Raw genomic sequence first — 10,360 nt, forward strand, 5'->3', positions numbered from 1 at the left:
CTTTGTCAGGGCAAAAGCCGCCAATTTATCCTTCTGTTAGGGGCCACCGACAATGATGCTCTTCTGCTGTTGTTATTGTATTCCCCTCTTTGCCTTTCCCCCGTGTCAATAACCCTGTTTCTCCACCTGAATGCACTGACACCTTTTCTTATTGGTGTCTTTTTTTAGGTATCGATTTCATGTTTTTTTATCAAATTAAGGGTCCTGGTAGGGAGAAAGAAATCCATATGTGGCAGTGATGTCATTTGTTTGACATTTTCATCCCTTAGAGTGATGAATGGTGAAGTAAGAAAGCAAATGACAAAGTCTGTAGATGGCAAACAAACGCAGTCATCATTTGAAAAACGTGTTATGTTTGCAGAGAGGTGTTTTTGGGTCTAATACAGTTCAGAACACAAAATGGACAAATAAATCAAGTTGGATGGGGAGAATATGGCACGTCCATGTCCGAATGAACTGCCGCTTTGGAGGAAAAAAAAGTGTTCGTGTCAGCCTCACAGAGGCAGTGGTAAAAACAGCAGAGGCGGGCGTTTTTCTTTCACTGATATCTCTGGCTTTGAATCACAAAACTGAAGCCAATACAGCTGGTTGCTCAATACCACACACAATGTGCAGTTCAAGGTCACAAAGATCTGAATTATGTGTTATATTCAGTCACTGACAATCATGTCTGAAAGGAAGTATCTGGTGCTGTTTATCATAACTTCGAGGATACTCCAGGTTTCTAATTCACTCCAGGTGTTTCCGCTCCTCACGTTCCTGTTTAAACGTGTGCTCATCAGTGAAATCAGCTGGTGTAGTCACTGGTTGGAATAAAGATGTGCAGACTCTTGGCTTTCCACGTCACATGGTTGACTATTCCTGGCTTAGATAGGACTGTTTGTGCCCGAGCTGGACCGAGCTCCTGTGACGGATTGAGATGGATCAATGAGCAGGATGCCTGACTATTTGTCACCACTAAACCTGACATGTCACGAGTTATTTCACCGCGTTTCTCTCTCTTCATCATCATTAAACTTTAGTTGCAAACTTATGGCATCTCCAGTTGGTTGTCTAATTTATCACTGCGCAGAGTTTGTGAGACATACCCAAATAACTGGCACACCAGGTGTGCCTGCAATGCATATTTGCCTGTTTTGTTTTATTCCTCATAATAGACATGGAGTTTGCCTATATGAGGGAGCACACAAGCCCTAAATTGGTTCTGGGGTTTGTTTAGGGGGCCATTGTTTGTTCTCCACACCTGCTGGCTGTAACTGCCAGTCAGATCACTGTGCCCCAAATCTCTAAATCTCTGAACCACAGAGATCAATGCACACTCGAGAGGACAAACAGAGTGCGATAGCGATGAAAGAGAGATGAGGAAGATGGGGAGACAAGCAATCGAGAGGCAGAAGGGGAGCAAGAGGTACAACATGGAGAGGGAGTTAACTGCTGTGACAGCTGAGCTTTATATCAGTGGGGCTGGTTTGTTTTGCTTGATTTGTTCGAGCATATAGGGAGAGAATCCATCAGTGTCGATGACAGTCATGGCAAAATGTATTTTAATGGAAGTGACATATTTTAAAACCCTGAATGGCTCGATGTGACGGCGACAGATTTTCAACTTTTTGAAAACAGTCAGGGTCCACGTGAGAGGTGCAGAGATAAAGTCCCTGTCTGAGGTCTGCTTCACCTCAGGCGAGATGCGTTCCAGAAAACACGTTCGGTGGGAAACCAGACAAAGATTCTCAACCTTTTTGCTGCACTAGCGGATCCCACTGGTTTGCTGTGGCGACGCTCCATGGGGGGAAAACCCATGTTTTACACACGAATGAGGCTCCTTCCTGACATGTGAAACACACTCCAGTCTCTAGGATACAATGTTAACAGTCAATATTTCTGCAAACCACAGCAAATTTGAATGCTAAGTACCATATTGATATGTCTCCAACACGCATCCTGTCACGTTCACATCACATGTTTATTGACTCTCGTATCTCGAGGTGGCGCTGAGAATGGTATAGTAAGAAGTGACAAGGCTGGGTGACTGCAGTTTGAGTCGTTTCAGCATTTGTAAGCATGACACCAATGGATGTTTTAAACGAGACATCAGGACATCTCCAGTTGTACTTTGCCAACATTAATTCTGGCCATTGGGTTGTGAAAGAGGTATCACACTATGTTTCATGCAGGAGGGAGATATCTGTTCACTGTCCTCACCAGGACCAGCAACACTGTTGTGATAAGAACTGCAGTGTTCAGGGATTTGGCATCACAAAATAGGAGAAGATAGAAAGTGCAAGAAGAATTCTTCCTTGTATTTTGTTAACTTTGCAGGTGTGGTGTGTTTTGCTGATCTCAATAGGAATAGGAAGACACTTTAATAATGCCCACAGAACGCACGGTTCACTGGTTTAAATATTTTGCCCAGTGAATGTGACCAGGTTGAAAAACATGTGGGACATCAAGCATAACAATAAATTGATAGGAGAGACTTGATGTTCTCTGTAATCCGGTGGCATATATCGGCATCAGCAAGTGGCAAAAATGAATCGGAAAGGATCGGATTATCCTATATTGGCAAAAAGTTGTTGATATGACACATGGTGATTTAAACATCCAGCAGTCACAGAGCAACATTAGCATCATGTTTCTGGCCACGTCCTTTAAGCTCTGTTTTTGGTCTCCACCAGCTCCTCAAGGAAATATCTGGCTCTCTATGAGCAACAGCTGTAATATACAAATAGTCATGTGCTACATCATAAAGATACTGATTATCCCTATTTTCAAGGATTTCCATACTTTTAATCTAAAAAAAAAAAAAAAAAATCACCTTTAAATGGGCTTAACAACTTAAACAAAACGTCCACAGGCTCGTATAGGCAACCGCGGGAGACAGAGGTCTCATTTTTCACATCACGTTACAATCTGCTCACTTATGGCCAATAAAAACCATGATTTATGTTTTTGTTACAGAGGCTCAGTAATATTCTTCTCACACATGTGAAATGTCAAAAAATGTAAATGTAAAGTTTAAATGTAAAGACCCACTGACTATGACAATAATGTTCGCTTCTCTCTAGCGCCTCCTACCCAAGAACAGAAATATCACAGTTCATGGGAAGTAGACTTGATCTTTTTAGTCTCTGTCTTTCCTTGGTTTCAACCCCATTTAAACTATTTCTTCACTCAAACTCAATAATTGACCAAAAACACTCACACTTACAGAGTACACAGCTCTATAATCTGTCCTTCCTGTGTTGGTTACGTAGAACAAAAGTTGTAGGTGAAGTACATGCTTTAGCTGAGCACCACTCAGACATATAAGCAGCATGAGGATGCAATAAATTGAAAAACTGCACCATAGCAGCTATGTTTGTAAGTAAAACATCATCATAACCAGTAAAAATGGACAATATTACAAAAGTAATTTTATTTTTATGTATGTACTTTAATTCCTGTGATTGAAGGGAGTTCAGAGAGGTTTTGTGCTGCACAGCTGACTGGACTGTCATGAGAGAGAAAGCTTTTGAAAAACAATAAGTGAGCGGATGCGAGGACAAGGCAAGAACAGGAAACCACAACCTCAGTAGCACTGTGTCCAGCGTTCAGCCACATCCAAACACACCTCAAACGCTTTTAATCACTTTGTTGTTCTCCCTGGTTACAAAGAGACGGGGAGGCAGGAGTTTCAGAAGTGCACAAGGGGAAAACACAGAACATAGAAGAGAAGTTAAAAAAAAAAAAAGACTTTCAAGGATTTATTTTTTTCAAGAGGAAAGTTTAACAGGTCAAAGAAACAAAACAACATCACAAACACACAAGCAAACACAGTAGATGCCTCATCTCTAGTTGAGTTTGTGTCTCTGATTGCTTCCCTTGTGTTGCTCCTGGCCGAGGCTTATCAAAGAGCTCCTTTCATAAGTGCCAGGATCAAGCCACTGCTGTGACTGCTTGGCACCCACTGAGGTGGTTTGGAGATGGGGAGGGGAAGGTGGGTGTGTGTGGGGGTGGCTTCAAAACAAAGACGGCAAGGCAGAGGAAGTCAAAATTGAAGATGGTGAGTGAAGAGGAGATGGTGCATTTGTGCATTTAAAGGAAAATGGGAAAAGAAAAAGGCTGAGCTCGGGAGGGAATTGCCTTCGGCTTCTGCAAAGTGTCTGTGGAATAAAGGTGTGTGTGTGGTGTGTGCGTTATTGTTCATGACAGAGCGAGAGAAGCGGAGAAGAGGGCAATCTTCGAGTCTGGGGAGGAGTTGTTTTATATATGTGCTGAGAAAATTAATATGTATTTGCTTTAAGCCTTCTCTGCCTCAGTGATTTCTTGCTGACACGCGCTATAATGCTCAGAATATCCAGGTGAATGCAGGAACAGTGAAGGACATGACTCCAGAGGAAAACAAGTAACACACACACACACACACACACACGCACACACACTCAGAATACCCTGAGGCCATGTGTTCGTCCTCACTACAGCAGCCATGCTCCTATCAAGCCTGACGTCTGCCCTGTTTACCAAAGCATGTGACAGCGTTGCATTTTTACAAGACATAATAACTCTGACTCGCCGACCAGAGCTCATCCACTTAAGAGTGAGTCAGCCTGGTGTTCCTTCACATTCAGGGATTCATGTTTGCACGAAAGTCCCCGGATACCAAAGTGATTACGCCACGTTTTAACCATTTGACATGTTATGTCACATGTGCAGTCGAATCAGTTTTATTGCATGCACTATTCAGTTGCATGCTTTGTATGCAAGATTATGAAATGCTTACTGGCTGATTGCACAGACACGCTTATCAGCCGAGAGTAGAATACTGTACAGACAATTTAGTAAAGATGTGCACGGCTCGATCTTTATAGTCTGTTTACACGTTATCTTTATTTTTTTCCTTCACTGAGCCGCAGAGCTCCAATGTATTGTTGTTTAACTCTTTGTCTTTCTAGAACTAGGAGAAGTGAGAAATCACAGGCTTGCTTTTTCACTGCTGCAGGGCTGGCTAATATATCCAGGTATCATAATGAATGTGGTGATGTGGGGTATTATGTGTGCGTATGATTCATGCGCACATTGCCTCAGTCTGCCTCGCCCGCAGCGAGCTGGTTGTGGCTTCACTCGGTCTTGACTTCTCTCCCTCCAGGCTCCCAAATGATGGGCTGACCTTTCCACCTCGGCCAGGACTGCAGCGTCACTCACAGCATGCACTGAAAGCTCATCTCCTCTTTAAACACTTCACATCGCTCAGCACTCCGCCTTCCTCCTCCACTTGCATCTGATTTGGATCATGCTTTGGAAGAAAGGTCAAAATTCTATATTTTTGCTCATCATATCTGCAGGATTTATCGCCTGAGTGTTGTTTTGAAGCACCATACAAACGTTGTCATTCCTCATTAGTCGTGTAAGACATACAGGAATTTGATTTTACTCTTACAGGACTTTATCCTTGATAACAGGATTGTTGAAACACAGTGTAAATTCATATTAGATTTCTGGAACAGTGTGCATATTTTTTGTACAGTTAAACTCGTTTTTGTTCTTTTCTTTATAAAGACTGAAAAAATGTCAGAAGCTTAAAATATGCTGCTTCAAGAACATAAAATTCAAAATGTGTGCATTGTCTGTCGATGAGTAATGAGTGTGGATCGAGTGCTGACCCAGGTGGTCAAAATCTGTGAAGATGTTGTCAGTGCTTTGCTTCTGGTTGCAAAAGGTAATTGTTTTAATTAGCGCTTGTGTGAAATTGTAGTGCAGACAAAAACATTACCAAACTGTTATTTCAGCCCTGAGAGTGTGAAAGCTATCTTTGTACAAGCGTTTTTTGGAACTCCACACTCATCAGAGTTAATTCGACATTTTATGATCCCTCTGATAAGCTTTGAGTAAACAACTTTGGTAAATAACTGACTAAGCACCACACATCGCTGCAGAATCAGTATTTAAAACTGAGAGGTGTAAATATTTCTTTGTAAGAGAAATATTAGGTGTGTAGAAGTGAGGATCTTTTTGTGTTACTCGTTCTCGTTGTGTGCTTGTTCTCCTTCTTCCCCCTCTTCTTGTCTGACCCAGGGGAAGTCCCAGGGTGGTTTCCTTCAACCAGGCATGAAGACAAGAGCTTGTCAAAACCTCAGCTGGAGTCCATCGAAGGCTCTCTGTGGCCTGGACTTGCTCCCAGCATGGAAGGGCTGCAGCAGAGAAACCACAGAGGAATATTCTGTCCTGGGGAAAAGGATCAAGCGTCTGTGCAATAGACAACTCTCCCAAAGGTTAGATGAAGGGGGGAGATGAGTGTTCGGAGTGAGCTGTTATATCCCCTGCATATGTGCAGCGCATTTATCCAACCCAGTTGCCAGAATAAATGTAAGCATTGTATGTTTCTGCAAAGATGTGTTAAAACTTTGCATTTCTTTCTTTTGCAACTTTGTTTCTTTAGGCAAAATTTTTAATTGGTTCTTGTGATTACCCTGTGCTTATGCTCTGGCTAGGTTTCGGCTCAAAGTCTCTTGGCTAGGGTTAAGAAAACACCATGTTTTGGCTTAAATTGATGTCCCGAGGTCTTGTTAACAACGCTCAATTTTGTCACCACGAACACGGATGGAAAATGTCTCGAGGTCTCGTTAAAAAATATCCAGTGGTGTTGCACTGACGAATGTTGAAACGCAGTCTTGAACTGCTGTTAGTCCGCCACCATCCCCTCCACCGCCTGATAATGAGTCAGGTCATGAACGTATATTGTGAATGTGATACGACACATTTTGTAGTGTATAATTACCTAAAAATAAGAAATGTTGTTTTCGTTAACATAGAATTAGCCTTTTGTTTCTACATAGCTATGAGGATGAGATGAGGAGTATTCAGTTGGTTTCAATCTGCAACCTCACTGCTACATGCCACTAAAACCTACACTGGTCCCTTGAAGGAAATACAGCTATTGGTTTTCTTGTTATAGTTGCATGAAAAGATCATAACCGCTCCTATGTCTGTATGGTAAATATGAAGCCTACGTCAGCAGCCACTTAGCTTAGCTTAGCATAGCACAAAGACTGGAAGGCAGGGGACACAGCCTCCCTGGCTCTGTACAAAGGCAACAAAATCTGCCCAGCAGCACCTCTAACTCTCATTAATTACATTATAATGAAATTAGATATTCAATCCATCCTTTCCATCCATTATCCGTAACCGTTTATCCTTTTACAGGGTCTCGGGGGCTGAAGCCGATCCCAGCTGACATTGGGCAAGCAGGATACACCCTGGACAAGTCGCCAGTTCATCACAGGGCTGACACATGGAGACAAACAACCATTCACACTCACATTCTCATCTGCGGGCAATTTCAGAGTGACCGATCAACCTAATATGTACATCTTTGTCAGGAATTGTATCATGTGATCTAATGTGTTTAATCTGTGCAGAAAAGTGTAAAAAGATCTTTCTCCATTTTACTAGGAGTTATGTACTGAGCTACTTCTCGGGCAGCAATAGTTGTCTTGCAGCCGGTGGTGAAGTGTTATTTTGACACTTTGTTTCTTGTGCAGATTAAAATGAGATGCAACATGTAGATAATTATTGAACTTTCTGGAGGGCTGATTGGCAGGTCTCGTTATCTTTGGACAGAGACAGAATAGCTGTTTCCCCTATTTTCCAGCCTTCATGCTAAACTATCGATAGCTTCACACTTAGCATGCAGACGTGACAGTGGATCAGTCGTCTCAACTCTTGACAAGAAAGCCAATTGTAGTCTTTTCTCTAACATGTGGAACTTTTTCTCTGAAATAATTGCCAGAACATAGATGCATTGATTCACACCTTTCCCTTTAAACCTATTCGGCCAACGTACCAATTGTTCTGATGTTATGATAGAAACAATACTCTCTACTTTTAATGATTTATTCTGACTTTATTGACCAATTTGTACATAATTAACTTTAATTTCCCACAAGACCAGGTTCTTATGTGTGTACTTAATAAAAAGTCTTTGTTATGTTGCTGTGTTACCTGAGTCCTCAAATCACCTCTTCATGTAAAACACAAAGACCCTGAAACAACTCTAAATTATGCAAAATGCTGAATGTATTGTCTTGTTTATATAGTAATATTAATTAAAACCTCTAAGTTATAAGTAATAATTGTTAAGGAAGGGAATAGGGGGGAAAGATGCATATAGAAATCAACACATATATCACTGTGAGCCCATTGAGCCTGCAGGAGGAAATCAGGAGGTGTGTGTAAGTGCAGTGTGTGTGTGTGTGTGTGTGTGTGTGTGTGTGTGTGTGTGTGTGTGAGTGTGAGTGTGTGTGTGTGTGTGTGTGTGTGAGTGTGTGTGTGTGTGTGTGTGTGTGCGCGCGCTTTGGGGATAGAAGCAATAAAGCTGCAGGTGAAGAATCTGCTCATCAGCAAAGAGGGACAAATACAGTAAAAGCTATCTATCTATCAATAGAAACAAAAATAAAATTGGTATAAATCCGTATTCACAACACTAACATGTCATGAAAAACCCTGGGTTCCTTACAGAGCGATGTCATATGGAGTCATCCTCACTCCTCACCCCTCTCCCCTCATGCTGCCAGTCACCCACGGGCCCCCAACCTCCGACCCCAGCCAGCTACACGCCCTGCCCTGCAGCTTCCATCTCACGGCACGGACCATCCACACAGCATACAGTATTACGCAATAAGTATGTATTTATGTATATGAAGTCTTCTCGATGAATCATGTGCAGCGTGGAGGGAATTTCCGATGAACTCTGATGAAGTTCCTGTCCCTTAAGCTCCCAGGACACACTGCAGGCCTGTCTCCCAGCTCAGTTATATATCATATAGCCATCAGGGGAGGAGAGACTACAGTACAAAACATCATTAATATGAAAATCATTAATATGGATCTGGGAGCAGAGAGAGCACTTCCTCAAATAATGAGAAACCCATGATTAGTAATGCAGTGAGCACACATTTATTATTCATCATACAAAATATAAGTGTGGGAAACATTGTGTGTAAACAATATTTACATTAAAAGATTAGAAGCTGTTACTGCAGCTGGATCAGGAGTATATGCTGGTCAATAAGAGACAGCACCTTCTGCATAGTAACTGCTGACCTTGACCTTGTATGTGTCTGTTTATGATTCAGATTCCTGCTTAATCTTTTTCCTCTAAGAAGGAAAAAAAAAAACAACATTTGGCCTGGCTGGGCATATTTTCCAGTGAAATCTTCCATGAGTGAGCTGACCACCTGACAGCACACCTGGATCTAAAAAACGGTCCAAATTTCTCCTGTGAGATTAAAGAGGGAGAGAGTGTGAAAGCAAGACAGAGTGGAGGAGAGAGACAGAGAGAGCGAGAGGTGGAGTGCAAAGGGGAGCAGCCCAAAAAGCGGTAGTACCCTCCCTCCTCCCTCTATACAGCATGGCAGTTAATTTAAATTCTGCAAGGAGACAACCCATAAATCACCTCCATTCTGACTAATGGCTTCTGCAACTGAGGGAAAACTCTTGCCTCTCTACCTGGAGACATTCTGCACTGCAAAAAATATAGGCTACACTTGGTTTGTGTGTATGTGTATATGGAGTGTGTGTGTGTGTGTGTGTATATATATATATATATATATATATATATATATATATACTATATATATGAGTGCCTCACTCAGACAGACAGTTTTTGAAGGAGTCAGCAGCACGGCTAACCCCTCTACGTGAACAGCTCTCACTAGAGGCAGAAATCCCCCTGCGTTGGTCCATAATTAGCCCCTGTAACTGCAACACAGTGACGTCAGAAGTGGGTGACACGAAACTGACCTTGGACTGGATTCTAGACCGTAACCCTGCGTGAGTACACAAGCTCAGCTCACCCAGATTTGTGAGTCATGTGAGTCACAAAAGCTTCTGTAAATGTATAAGTGGTTGTCCCTCTGGGGTGTTAGAAAGTTTGTGTCTCCTGATTTCACAACAAATGTTTTCCGCGTGTGTGTGTGTTTGCAGTAATATTCAAATCTGTTTTCATTTCAAGGACGGCAAAGCTGTGGAATTAAGGAGTGTGTAAAAAAAAAAATAGCAATAGCAATCTCTTGTGATGTTACAGGGTTGATTTACTTTTATCCGACACAAAGTGTAGCTGCAGTAACAATCTTAACATAAGCTATCTAGCTTATGTCAACAGAGTGCCGCAGGAGTGAATCCAGGTAGCATTACTGCGCTTCTGGCTCCCTCGACTCAAAGTCAGTGGGTTTTTGGGTTGCCTGTGGCTAACACAAGCTTAGGAGACTGTGTATGGACTTGGCCTTAGATGTTTTGTCAGAGATGGTTGTATCCTTGTAGAGTCGAAGCCTATGCTGAATCTGAAAATACATGTATCATGCATGTGCAATCCAATCCAACTGAG

The 10,360-nt window shown here is 42.1% G+C and overlaps 1 long non-coding RNA gene across 1 annotated transcript; it reads left to right on the plus strand.

Annotated features, from left to right (window-relative positions):
• Positions 1 to 5,065: 5,065 nt before the first annotated feature.
• LOC311267448 lies at positions 5,066 to 7,354 on the plus strand. Its single transcript, XR_014623841.1, has 3 exons — positions 5,066 to 5,285; positions 6,052 to 6,248; positions 7,180 to 7,354. It is a non-coding gene; the product is annotated as an uncharacterized lncRNA (long non-coding RNA).
• The last annotated feature ends 3,006 nt before the right edge of the window (positions 7,355 to 10,360 follow it).

The sequence above is a fragment of the Pagrus pagrus genome (assembly GCF_965226575.1).
Source record: "Pagrus pagrus genome assembly, chromosome: 13".
NCBI lineage: Eukaryota > Metazoa > Chordata > Actinopteri > Spariformes > Sparidae > Pagrus > Pagrus pagrus.